Source organism: Schistocerca americana, chromosome 2, assembly GCF_021461395.2.
Source record: "Schistocerca americana isolate TAMUIC-IGC-003095 chromosome 2, iqSchAmer2.1, whole genome shotgun sequence".
Lineage (NCBI taxonomy): Eukaryota > Metazoa > Arthropoda > Insecta > Orthoptera > Acrididae > Schistocerca > Schistocerca americana.
This window is the reverse complement of record NC_060120.1, coordinates 471,698,276-471,712,606: the sequence shown is the minus strand read 5'-3', so window position 1 is coordinate 471,712,606 and position 14,331 is coordinate 471,698,276. Positions and strand designations below refer to the sequence as shown.

Here is a 14,331-nt window from a genome sequence, read left to right as displayed (position 1 = left end):
GCCACTGCCACCAGGAAATATGATAGTCATGAATGGGTGTACGTGTTCTGCAACCAATGAATGCATGAATGATACTCTTCCTCTGTCAAGATGCCTTGCACGGGCTTCACTGGACCCATTAATGCCCACGTGGATGGCCTCCAGGGCATAATGGAGCTGCTGCAACCTTGTCTCCGTCCCACAGTAAAAGTGTCAAGGTCCCACAGTAAAAGTGTCAATGAGCTGTTCCCCTGGAAGATGACGGGTTTATGCCATCCCATTGGCAAGATGAAGAAGGTATCAAGGTGTCGCTGATGTTATTGTGTTAACATTGACATGCATAGTTCATCGGCCGCGGAGGCTCATTGTTAGGCACTGGCTGTTTAGTTCCACCACAGTCCGCCACCTGGCCTGCTTTACCCACTCCTCAAACTCTCGACAAGTTGTGCAGGTTGAGAAATGCTTGTGCTAGGCTGTCAGGCCATCACAATTTGCCCTTGGTCAAACTCAGAAGAACGCATGCCTTTCCATTCTACACACGGACGGAATGCTCACTAATGCTACATGCACTATGCGTGTGTCTGACTAGCAATCATTTCTCACCTGGTGACACTGCTATCTCCTGGATGGGTTTATATTGATAGTAGGTCGGTGATCATAATGTTCTGGTTAATCAATGTAGGTACTACAGCTGTACAGAGTGGCAAATTAATACTTGACACATTTTAACACTGAATAAAAGTTGTACATCTAGTTGTATTTCAGTCAGGTTATGCTCCAATGTGTTTTGTTTCATGAAAATGTCGGTAGAGCTCATGTTGCTGCAATATTGCTGGTCTCTTGGTTTGCAGTTAAGTGTTTTGCCATGGCTGAGAATGGAAGTTTTATCTGTTCAGCAGTGTGTTAAGGTAGTTCTCTTTTAGGATTATTTCAAAAGTGCCACTTCTCCTTTATGCAGATATGGAAAGTGTCATAATAATGCAAAGAAGATTTAGGGCAATATTCAGCACATGTTGGGCTCCACCACTTCATAGTTCTCTGATTAATGAGAAAATCTGAAGAAGTCTGTTTATTGGAAGGGAAATGACCTCGGGCACCAACTGTTTGTTCTCCGGAAAACATTGCAGTGTTACGGGTTGCCATTCAACAAAGCCCACACAAGTCAGCCCAGTGTGCAGCAAGGGAAATGCAGATACCTCATAGTTCTGTACAAAGAATTTTACAGAGTGATCTCATGCTCTCTCCTTAGAAAAATGACTGAACAGAACAAGTGGAGAAGACTGGAATATTCATTATGGGCTGAAGAAAAAGATAAAACACTTGGTTCTCAGACGAAGCTTATTTCCATCTTGGTGGAGCAGCAAAGGAACAAAATGTTTGGTTTTGGTGTAGCAAAAACAGGCAAAATATTCATGAAAAAATTACGTACAAGGGAAAAGTGATAGTGTAGGTAGCTCTATTCAGTCATCGCTTAATTGAATCAGTGTTTTCACTGTCAATGATGACCAGTACAAGACATTGTTGAAAAAAGACTTTGTACCACATCTACTTGCCACCAATCTTCCAATGAACACACAGTGGTTTATGCAAGATGGCACAACACCTCATATGGCTAATGCTGTACATGGTTTTCTACCGGAAATATTTGACAGTTGTGTGATATCCCATCATTTCCTGCAGTGCCATCATGGGAGATTCTTTTAGGCCTTCTACAAGTCCAGATTAATCCTTAAAAAAAGATTGAAGAAGCTAGTCTCTTTTCAATCACAAAATATTATGGAGACACATTCTTGTATGGTGCAATTGTGCAAAGAGAAAAATGAAGACTTGTGCTGCAAAATTGTACGGATTAAGTGTACTCACCTTTGTGAAACCGTCCACTGCCGTGAGTTGTGTATTGAACTCGCGAGAACCAAGATCCATTTCCATGGACCATATTACCTGTGTGTAAAAATCTGAAAATTATAATTTCAGAAGTAAGTGTTGTGACAATATTAAATCATGGTGTATATGACCCAGGAGATTTGGGAAAAACCCGGTAATTTTTTCATCCGGGAGAAAACCGGGAAAAAATCCGGGAATTTTTCATTGTTTTAGTATTCAGTTGAATTTTTGTAATTTTGCCTGGTAAGAACTGATACTCTAACAAAGGATATTACTGTATCCCATTACTGCAGAATAACACTTTAACAATAATACACAAACGAGAGAAAAAAATGAAAATAACTTCAATTGCAAAGGAAATGTGCCATATACAAGAACGACACACAGTGCTCATGCAAGCATCTGCCAACAGCAAAATGTGTCAAAGGCTTTAGTAAGACTATGCAAGGCTTCGTAACAACAAATTGCCTCCAATGAGCATGAATTCACAACTGTTTACCAGTTTACATTATATTCATTTTAGCAGTTACAAGCGGACTCATGCGCATACACAGTTGAGTCGCGTTTTAGTAGTAGATTCTCCCGCTCCTGGCTACAGGAATGTGGCTGTTGGCTGTGCAAGCAGTTGCAGCAAGCAGCTAGATGCTGCCGGGAAAAGGGGGTGCCAATTTCATATTCTTGAGGAAAAAAACTTGTTTCACAAAGCGCCTAGCATCCAGCGCACGTTTGTCTATCGATTATTCATATGATTTTGAAGTGCTTCCCTGTTGGCTTTTGAACACATTTTAAGTTCACTTCTGAATGAATCATAAGTTGATTTATGAATATGTGCGTAGTGTACGTGATGTCTCTGTCAGGAGAATCCTCGTCGCATCTAGAAATAAACTTTCTGCAGACAAAAGGGGATGGGGCTATACGAGCTGTGCGGAGTAAAGCCGAGCGGATGAATGCCAATCACTGTCTGATTATGTGGTTGATTGGGTTTGCGAATGATCAGCGTTGTTATAATTACTAGCGAAATCCATAGATTCAGACTACCAGAATGGAAATGTACGGGACTGACACGAACAACAGGTGAGAAAGATTATGTATTATCTTCTCTGTGTATCCAAGAAAGTGAAGTTTTGACAGAAAATTTTTGGCCAGATCACTACACTAGTAAGGACCAGTTGTACAGTCCCTGGCTAGCAGCCAGTTAAGTTCTATTCTGGAAGTAACGCGAAAAACATGTTGTACGAACACGTAAAAACACCTAATCGGAAAATAATCGCAGATAACTGAACGTGTGATCCTGGCAGGGTTAGTGAAGTTAATCGGTGAACAAATTTCGTCAATGGCAGGAATAGCTACAGAGTTGGTGATGACAAGGTTGTTTGTTAGACCGAGGAAGGAGAAGAAACGAGGGCATCACACAAATTATGGAAGAATAAGACGATTCCAAATTTATATGAAAATTTTGTAATACTGCTTTTCGATCTCAGGCTTGAGAAACTGGTGCATATGAATGAAATGTGAAACTCTTTCCTAGCATAAAGCTATTTCCTTGTAATAGGCCTAATAGGCTTTGTGAATTACGTTCTGTCATGTTATAAAAACGGCCATTTGTGCCAAAACAGTCTCGTTTATTTGTTGTGTGTTACATAATTGCTGCCATATTAGAGGGGCCTATTTTGTTTTATCTAGCAGACAGTGACAAAATATACGTAATCAGATCTAGAAACCACACTAGTCTTGGGTATTATTTGTGTTAACAGCTTTTTCAGTATTAGATAATGACATTTCGATTTTTCATGTAGCAAAATGTTTGACGAACTTTGATGAGGTAATAGATTCTTTCGCAGGAAGGAAAGCACACCATGTAAAGCTGTAGCAAGATTAGAGAGAAAACAATGCTAGGAGCTAAGGATTGAAGAAATGTATAATTTCTTGCTTATCTCTTGTCTTTATTGGTTTTTATGTATCCTATATTTAATTTTGTGTTACACAAAACAGCAAGTTATTAGCTAATAGGCAATAAAGAGAGCAAATCTTCTGAAGCGTTCTTGTTCTCCGGATTACAAATAACCCAATCCGCTATTAATTGCGAGATTTTTTTTAAGAGGGGAAGGCTGTCAGACCAGCCGACTGGGAGCAGGAAATTTCAATTTCCACTGTCGTGAATCTAGTTTGATGGCATCCATTACAAAATATACACGTTTCAATTCCACAGACCGAAATATAGTGATGTGCGGTAGAAGAATGCTTTATGAAGAGGCGTGGCACTGCACTTTGGCATGCTTAAGACCAAATGATATGTCTTGCATTCCCTTGAACACGTATGTTTTATGTTTCAGACATTTCAGAAAGACGTGCGCTACAAGATGAACATATTTTTGAAAATTCGATTGTTTTTAGTATCGACCCGGTTCGCAAATATCGTAGATCTGGAGCTGATGCGCAGAGCAGTCTGACTAAATAGTGGGTAGTCTCGACGTGACCCATGTTTACATTTAGTAATTTTGCTGTTTCCCCTTTGTTTACTCTCATGTCAAATGAAAACAAAACGGATATCTTTGGCCGGGAGCTATCAAGTGAATTAAAATACATTCACATAATTATGAAAGGCTAAAATATGTCATTAGTTTCAGATTTTATTTTATTTCCACCTTCTGACAGTCAAGCATTAATCGCCTTGCGGAACAATGAAGCTATTTTTGTCTGTTTGCTAAAGAAATTTGACTTTTATTAACCTTTTCCACAGAGGCAGTCAATGTATTTGAAACAAATGTTTAATTCCACAGTACTGGCTAGCTTCAACTGTTTGCTGCAGTCCAAGTGCACGTTTTCATTTTCTAGAACGTATGGCAGTATGCCGTAATAAAGAACCAAACATGATATAATACAGTACTGGTGCTCCAAGAAAACTTACATCCCGAAAACCTCACCTTAATGTCAGGTCGAGGTCTACTTCATTGGGAATCTGGACATACGAATGTGCACTTTTAAGTATGCAATTTAACTGTGCACATTTCAATATGGTTCATGAAATTCCGATGCTCTTGGAGTATCCTGTGAGGTCTTGTTTCTTTTATGACATAATGTATGATCTTTCAGTGTTTTAACGTACGTACATACGGGCTTCCTACGTCATGATAACTGCGCAAGTGCGCTGTCGCCTGTTATCTGCCCTTTCTGGGAACTGCTGAAACGAACCTATTTCTTACAGGTCACGGGAAAATATTGCGAATAGTGGTTTGAAAAGCGTTACTTTCAAAGAAAATAAAGTTTTACATAAGTTAAATTATGTGCAAGAATGTACCATGAATTTATTAAATCACAGAGTGTTTGACTCTCATTTAAAAATCAATTCTTTGATGACAAGCCATTTAGAATAATTTCGAACCTGGGAGATCAGATATTTATATCATTATTAAAAATTTTACTGGCGCATTTGTGTTATATAAGTGTAACACACGCAAAAAAGATCAACATTATATGGGAAGGCTTAGCTTATCTTGCAGCTTATTAACCTTAGAGACAAATGTTATATGTGAAGGCTTTGCTTTTCTTGTAGCAATACTATTTATATTAATTTAAACTATTAATTTTCCATGTTTGTGTGTTCGTGCTACTTAACAGTGATATTGCTGTTGGCTGACTACATCACGTGTCCTATGCTCTGCATATCCGCACTCATCGGCTGGTGAGATCACGTGACATGAGCTATTATGCTTACAAAAGCGCATTGCAGTCTAGGTTTCAATGATTCGGAAAGTAACATGCGGTGTTTGGTGGAATTCCACAGTAAACTTTCGTAGTACGAAAATACGCAGCGTACATGTTGCTGCACATCAAAGATATTTCCAAAATGTGTCTTTTTCTCTGAGTTTCGTTTTCTGAAGTGCCGGGAAATTCTGCACCCATGTATAAAACCATAACCATTCAAAGGATTGATAAGGGAAAATATACTGTCACTTAACATGAAAAAAGGATGTTTTCACCTGGGAGGAAATGTATTTTTAACCGGGAAAAATCCGGGAATTTTTTTTTCCTTGTCCGCGTATACACCCTGCAAATGTGTCACTTATTTGTGTGCCACCTGTATCAGCTCTAATAACACTTTTTTATGTAAATTTCTCAAAGTTTCCCATTACCATTGAATAAGATTAATAGTACGTTGACAGAAATACCTTGTACCACTTTCAAAAGAGCCAAACCTAGATAAAAAGTTAATTGATCCAGATCGTACCTGTGCTGTCGAGCCCTTTGAGATCACCAGGCCAACAAGTTTTTTGTCCTTGGGTATGATGCTCAAAACAGTTTTTTCACCCTCTCATAGTTTTAAAAGAAACTAACAGTGAGTTTGGACCGAGAATTCGAGAATCTCTTTTTGAAGCCCTGAATGTCCTTGCAACAGCATCAAAATCTAGTAAACAAATATTGGACCACCTCAAAGATAGTACGTTTTCTTTCCCAGTGAGCAAGAAAATTCTGTAATTTTGTTAGATTCTTGGTGTGGTCTTTGTGAAAGAATGATTTAGAGCAGGGGTTCCAACAAAATTTTCTCGAGGACCTCCCCTCATTGAGCATGATTGGTACCTTGTCATATCACAGTATCAAGTACCTAAAAAGGCCAAATTAAGTCTTTTTATGCGTTTTCTATTTTTGGTACTTAGAAAAAAACGTTGGCATATTCATTATTGAAAAAATATTGAGCTTAAAACTTTTCAATTTAGCCCTCATTGTTATTGTTAAATTTTTGATTATTGCTCAAAATCTTTGTCTTCAAATCTGGGTGTTTAGTATAACAAAACTCCTTAAAAAAATAAAAATTTAGTATCAACTGAAAATTACAGGAAAACATTAAAACTGAGTGTATTGGTCTTTCACGTGTGCTACACCTGATATTGCATTGAGTAGACATGTGTGAAGAATAAGAAAACACTAATTTCATAGGAGGTATTATTTATTTGAAAAAATACAGTTACAACAGAGTACTCCATCAGTATACAGTTAGTTTTAATTTTCAGTTCTTAATGAGATGAGTTCAATCTGACCTTTGGGTCCATTATTTCTGAAATATTAGGTTCCAAACTTGAAACTTTCACTCTGAAATCCGACCGCATGTCGAGCCGATTCCTATTTTTGTTTCTCATGAAACACATGGAAGAAAATGCTTGCTCACACCGATATGTTGTTGCAAATGGAAGGATCTTTTCAATTGCCTTATCTCAAAGTTTCTTGTAGTCCTTGTGTGCTGATGCCCAGAAGTCTGTAATTTTATCACCGATGAAAATGTTTATCATCGTACCACAGCTGGACAGATGCACGTGAGGCTTTGGATTTTGTCTGTTTCTTCACAGCTGAAGGGATTTTGAATCCATCTGTCGTCAGGGTCAGGTTCAGGGAAATACTCTCTGAAAGTGGTGGCTAGGCTGCGTAGATTCTCGGCTACATCGATCTTGATCTGGTCAGACAAACTCTCCTCTGATGACTCCAAGAATTGTTTTAAAGTAGAAAAGTTAGTTTGTGACTCATTTTCTATCCTTGACACCCAGATCTGACACTTTTTGACCATATCACTAATCTTATCCTCAACTTTGAACATGTCTACATTTTTTCTTGTAAACTCAAGTTTAACACATTCAAGTGTTCAAACACATCGGATAAGTATGCAACTGGGTAAAGCCAAGAGAAATTAGTGAGAAAATCCGCGTACTTTGTGTCAAGAAGGAACGCACGAACCTCGTCTCTAAAGTTCAAAAAATCTTGACAAGATCATACCTCGAGAAAGCCATCTTACTTCTGTATGAATAAGAAGTTGCTCATGCTCACTGCCGATCTTTTTACACTCTAGGAAGACGCTAGACACAGAAATTAGTGTTCACTAAGGCTCTGCTCATGCACAAAGCGGCCAAAACAAAAAATCTGTTATCACACGAAATATACTTAATATATTTTTTATTCTAATAGCATCTTGCGGACCCCTCTGGCATAGCTTGCGGACCCCTGGGGGTCCGCAGAGCACCTGTTGGGACCACTGATTTAGAGCATTGTACCTGAGGACAAGGAACTTGTTCATCTGGTGATTCCTAAGGGCTCGATGGACAGGTACAGCCATGGGACACATACAGCTTTTGATGTTGGAAGAACTTTGTGAGAAGATTTTCAGATCTAGTTATGCTGAATGATTATGCTGTCCACCTGCACTTGAGAAACAATATAATCAAGCTGCAGTCACTAGTACATAAACAATTCTCTTCACCAAGACTTACCAAAGTACTGAAATGTGTCTGTTACAAATCAAGATATTTAGAGGATCACCTGTGACAATTTGAAATTGTGATGAATTTTGTTTTATACTGTGTTCTGCGTCGTGTATATTACACAAAGAAATTTTGTTGATTTTGTGTTCATGGTGTAAAAAAGCCTTGTTTTAAGCATTTCTTTGCAGATTATCATTTCTGTAATGATTTTGTATCATAATAATGAGTTACTTAGTATTTTCAATTTGCAAAATAAACAAAAAGAACATGAATGTAAAATAACAATTTAAAGCGCAAAACAAAATTAAGTAAAATAAAGTATTAAAGGATAATGAATGTTAAGGTATTTTAATCAAGTGTGTCGAAAATACTCAGGCAACTCATCGTGTACAGCTTATTTTCCAAAAAAAGTATTTTAGAAATTTCCCAAAACAGTATTTTAGAAACCCACTTCATTACACATGGATGTACGTGGCATGAGAGCTTCTTTAATTTATTCTGTAACAAAAATTTTCATTTTTCAAAATTAATTAATTGTGGTGCGGTATTCCTCAAACTTTCAAAATATTCCAAAAGTTTATTACAGCTTTCACGAATGTTAATTACATATCAACTTTTATATGAAAAACATTTTTTATATATCATCATTTTGAAGATATTCCTTCCAAACCTAATATGGCAAATTAACTTTCAGGGTGTTTTTTACCCCTTTGGGGTGAAATTGGACAAAAAAAAAATACATATTGCATTACTTTTCCCCCTCTGCACACCTGCCAAGTTTAATCAAGATTGCTTATTTGCACTTGGGAAAGTTTCCCTGTTAGTGGCTGTCATATCTGCAAGAGTGCTACTTTGTGGTGAATGGTTAGCTTTACTTTGTTACAATGCTGGTATCATTAGAGTGAAACAGTCTCAGGAAATTCTATTCAGAGTAAGATTTGAGCTGAAGGATTGTATTTGTGTCTCTGGCAGCTCTTATTGTAACACAAGTGAGCAGAAGGCTGATTGGAAGGTTTCCACTGGTTTTGTGTGGTGAATAGATTACTCTGACAAGGAAAAGGATAGACCTGTGTTTTCAAAGACCTTCAGTAATTTTTTTGTCACTAGTAGTTAGCTCCACTTAAAATACACAGTAAAAGTTTCAACTGCGTTACACACTGGAAGTTAAAGAAAAAAAAAAAAAAAAAAAAAAAAAAAAGACGTGAAAACTAATGTTATATGGCTAAGCGGTACCTCTGAATTTTGCTAGCTGTTGTTAAGGTGTGGTTTGTGCTTATTCAGGGAACTGCAGCTAGTTGATGCAGTGCTCTTTGAAGAGGAACCCTGTTACTAAGCATTGTTAAAAACTGAAGCTGATATTTCAAGTCCACTGGCAGTGAATAAAATAAAGATAGTTATACCACTGAAGAATTTTTGAGTGATAGTGCGATATTTAATTAACAATTATCTTCCAAATAAAAGTCGGACACTTAAATTACTGCATTAGACAAAGGTAAAACAGCGGTGTTCTGGATGACTTAAGATTGTCGCTACAGATACATGAATAAGAACTTTGTTTTTAGTGTCTCTTCCTTCTACGTTACAGATCAGCCTAATTTTGAAAAGAAGATGAGGGTAAAAGAAATGCTTTCATTCAAAGGTGAAAAACATGCAAAGATACCTGCAGAGTTCATGTCCGCATCTTTACATTCATAGATAATAATGCCCATGATCAGTCTGGATGGTGCTTTTTAACCTATGTTACCTGTTTCTCATCAGGAATTGACTAGAAAGTTTGCAATATGTGTGAAAAGAGCAATGTTTGGCTCAGAAAGGCTTGTGGCACACTTGTCAAAAGTCTAGAGAAATGTGGAAAGAAAATTTTATATTTTTCATGCATCATGCTTTTCTTCCATTCTGGGGAAACATATCCCTTCTCCTTAATATTATCAGTGACATTTCGAACTCAAATTGACAAATATGAACAGATATGGTACCTCAGAATTTATGATCAATGTACTTCAACCAGTAGACGCAAATTTTCATTTCAGTTGTATGTGTTTTACTGAATACAGTACAGAAAATTATTATGGACAGATTGCTGCAGTTTCCAGTACACCAATGCATTAGCATTATTAAATTGCAGTCACTAGCCCTCTGTTTTATTCCACTCCTCGCTTTCAATATATCATTAAACACGCAGAACACTCTTCAAAATTACCAGTGCCAGGCAGGTCTGGTTTCTAACTGTGGCCCAGTTTCCTTAAAAACATCGAAGTCTGTCTATTACCTACACAGCTGTCATTTATCATACTTGGTTTATGTTCGTGGGATCAAAAGATACGTGTTTGGAACATTGCATCAATATTTCACATTTTTGCAATAATTAAAAGAATGGAAATTAATGTAGATATTTTGGAATTATATATGTACACTCCATACCAATTTGGAATATAAGTTACAGATAAAATGTAAGTTGTATTTCTCTTCTTATGTTTAATTATTTTTTGATCACTTTGAATTGACAGATCAGTGCTGGTATTGCTGTGACAAGAGAGCAATGTGTAGCCAATGCCACTGGTCCCTAGAAGACATTGTTGTAGTGTTGCTGTTCGATAAGCAGTTTAAAGTGCATAAACCAAGCATGAAATGTCTGTTTTATTTATATCATTATTGAACTCCAGTTCATATTGACATCTAAAATTTTGTGAGAGAATTTTTCAGAGTTGACTAACATTGGAAGAAAATTAACCAGTTTCAATGTGACAAGTCTGATTATTCCATTATGAGTAAAAATATCTGATCCCACACATATATTTTTATAAACAAGACTTCTGCTTGTATTTTGCCCTTTGCAACCAACATATTTACTTGACCATCACTTAGAAACATTTAATTAGGGAGGAGTGTAAAGAAAGTCTTAGTTTGAGCAATGTCTTCAACAGAAAACTTGAAAATTCAGTTGGTAGAATAAGTCATAAAATCATAGGTATGTCATAGTGTGACTGCCTGCAGGCTTACATGTACAACCACTACTTACTACACTGTCCAGTCACATTAATGTGACCACCTCCTGAAGTGCAGACTGCTGCAAGATTTGCAGGAAGAGCCAGAGAGGTTCTGGAAGGTACCAACAAGAATGTGTAGTTATGCTGACTCCAATGTCATGACCAGCTGTGCTCAAGGTGGTCCCATAGATGCACAATTGGGTTTAAATCTGGGAGGTCTGGTGGCCTGGGGAGTATGGTTAACTCATGCTGGAGCTCTATGGTCCACACTTGTACACTGTAATCTGTGTGACACGTTACGTTGTCCTGCTGGTAGATGTGGGATTGTGCCACGAGAAAAACAAACTGCATATAGGAGTGGATAGAGGCATACTTATGTTGATCCATTGTGCCTTCCAGAATGATGAGAACACGCAGAGAACGACACAAAAACATTCCCCAGACCCTCCTCTGACCTGGATCCTTCTGATGATTGTTGAAAGCCATACATGCCGCTGGCCATCTGTCTGCTGGAGCATAAAACATGATTCATCTGGAAAGGTCTGTTGCCACTCAGTGGACATCTGCTTGTAGTGTTGGTGTGTAAATTCCATCCTCTGTCGCTGATGAACAGTCAGCGCGGGTGCAGGAACCAGGCACCTGCTACAAGGGTCCACATGCAGCAATGTTCACTGAATGGTCATTGAGGAGACACTGTTGGTGCCCTGTCGGTTCATCTGCATGGTCAGTTACTCAACAGAACAGTTGCACACCTATTTGCCTGTGCACATCCACAGCTCTCATTCAACCGCGTCATCTATGGCCCATGGTGCACCGCAGTTGCCTTGGCGTCCATTTTGGATGCACCATTTTTCCATGCACAATATACTTTAACCATGGCAGTACACAAACAGTTAACAAACTTAGCTGTTTTGGAAATTTGAACCCAGAGTCAAAAGTCAATGATGCTGATCTTTCGTATGTCAGTACGACGACAACTGTCCTGATACTAAAATGTAAACTTTCACGGCCGGAAATATCATGTCCATTATAATTATCCGGGCTGTTATGCCGTGGTCGGTTGATGAATTCTGTGGTGATTCCCAACGTTTCGTCTCCGACTGCGGGAGACATCTTCAAGGGGGTCCGTAGCTTGATGGAAGGTCCAACACACACACAGTCAGTAGCGAGCCAGTGTGTGTGTTGGACCTTCCATCAAGCTACGGACCCCCTTGAAGATGTCTCCTGCAGTCGGAGACGAAACGTTGGGAATCACCTCAGAATTCATCAACCGACCACGGCATAACAGCCCGGATAATTATAATCTTGTGACAGCCAGAGCGAGAGCACCAGCAGCAGCGAGTACTGTTTGTATAAAGCGTTTATTTTGCATTTTGTTTACGACCTTCCACTAAGGAAGGGATTCTATTTGTGTTTATCTGCTCTGCATAGTAACTAACAGTTCTTGATAAAACTTTACGTAGTTTTCGTGTTAGATTTCTTAGTGTTTTCTTGATCGTTTAGAACAGAAAGCGTCCTAAAACCGTCTTTTGTTTGTTTCGCGGCCGTTAGCCACTAGTCACTTGAATCAGCAGTTGTCTTGTGACAGCCAGAGCGAGAGCACCAGCAGCAGCGAGTACTGTTTGTATAAAGCGTTTTTGTACTTATTTGCTGCGCTTAGCTTTTAAATAGTTTTTCTGGGAAAACCTAGCGTAGTTTTCGCGTCTCGTATTTCAGTGAGTGTTTCTTGATTATCAGAGTAGCTCATCAGAAGATTATCTTGGGAATTTGTCACCGTATAGAGTAGGGTAAACATAGTCATGTGTAGGGACTGTGGTTGTTGTGAGCGGACGCAAGGAGAATTGGCCAGTCTTCGGGGGCAGGTGGAGGCTTTGTCTGTTAGGCTCATCGAGCTCGAGGCGCAGGCGTCGGCTCGTAGTGGCGTTGGGGCAGCTGTGGTGAGACCTATGCCTACTTTGGTGGCCTTGGTATCGCATGGAACCCCTGATGTCGCTGCGTCTTCCGGCAGTGAGCATCTTACCGGTCAGCCATCACTCCAGGGTGAATGGCGGACAGTGGTGGGCTCGCGCGTGCCTGGCCGAAAGGCGAAGGTGGGATCTGGCCGCGTGGCAGCTGCCTTACCCCTTTCCAACAGGTACGGGGTGCTTCCTAGTGGTGATGACATCGTTTCCGAGCCACCACAGGATGCCTCGCCTGTTGGGCCAGTGGCCGATTCTCCGGCAAGGTCCCGACAGTCACAGAGGGCGGGCCTATTAGTTATAGGGAGCTCCAACGTTAGGCGGGTTATGGAGCCCCTCAGGAAAATAGCGGGTAGGTCGGGGAAGAATGCTAGTGTGCACTCGGTGTGCTTGCCGGGGGGTCTCGTCCGTAATGTGGAGGAGGCCCTTCCGGCAGCTATTGAACGCACTGGGTGTGACCGGCTGCAGATAGTAGCACATGTCGGAACGAATGACGCCTGCCGCTTGGGTTCTGAGGCCATCCTTGGTTCCTTCCGGCGGCTGGCTGATTTGGTGAAGACAACCAGCATCGCACGCGGAGTGCAAGCTGAGCTTAATATCTGCAGCATAGTGCCCAGAGTCGATCGCGGTCCTCTGGTTTGGAGCCGTGTGGAGGGTCTAAACCAGAGGCTCAGACGACTCTGCGACTATAATGGTTGCAAATTCATCGACCTCCGTTATTGGGTGGAGAACTGTAGGGCCCCCCTAGGCAGGTCAGGCGTGCACTACACACCGGAAGCAGCTACTAGGGTAGCAGAGTACGTGTGGCGTGCACACGGGGGTTTTTTAGGTTAGAGGGACCCCCCCTTGGGCGAAACGATAAAATACCTGACGGCTTACCAGAGAGGACATTATCATCGTTGATAAAGAACGTCCGTCCTCAGAGACCAAAAACAGGAAAAGTCAACGTAATATTGGTAAACTGCAGGAGTATCCAGGGCAAGGTTCCTGAATTAGTATCTCTTATTGAAGGAAATAGTGCGCATATAGTATTAGGAACGGAAAGTTGGTTAAAACCGGAAGTGAACAGTAACGAAATCCTAGACACAGAATGGAATATATACCGCAAGGATAGGATAAACGCCAATGGTGGAGGAGTATTTATAGCAGTAAAGAATTCAATAATATCCAGTGAAGTTATTAGCGAATGCGAATGTGAAATAATCTGGGTTAAGTTAAGTATCAAAGGTGGGTCAGATATGATAGTCGGATGCTTCTATAGACCACCTGCATCAGCAA

At 39.8% G+C, this 14,331-nt stretch overlaps 1 protein-coding gene across 2 annotated transcripts in view; it reads left to right on the top strand.

The window, feature by feature from the left end:
* The window catches only part of LOC124596582 (poly(A)-specific ribonuclease PARN-like), a 305,688-nt gene that overhangs the window by 200,326 nt on the left and 91,031 nt on the right, over positions 1-14,331 (top strand). The gene's annotated exons all lie outside the window — the stretch shown is intronic.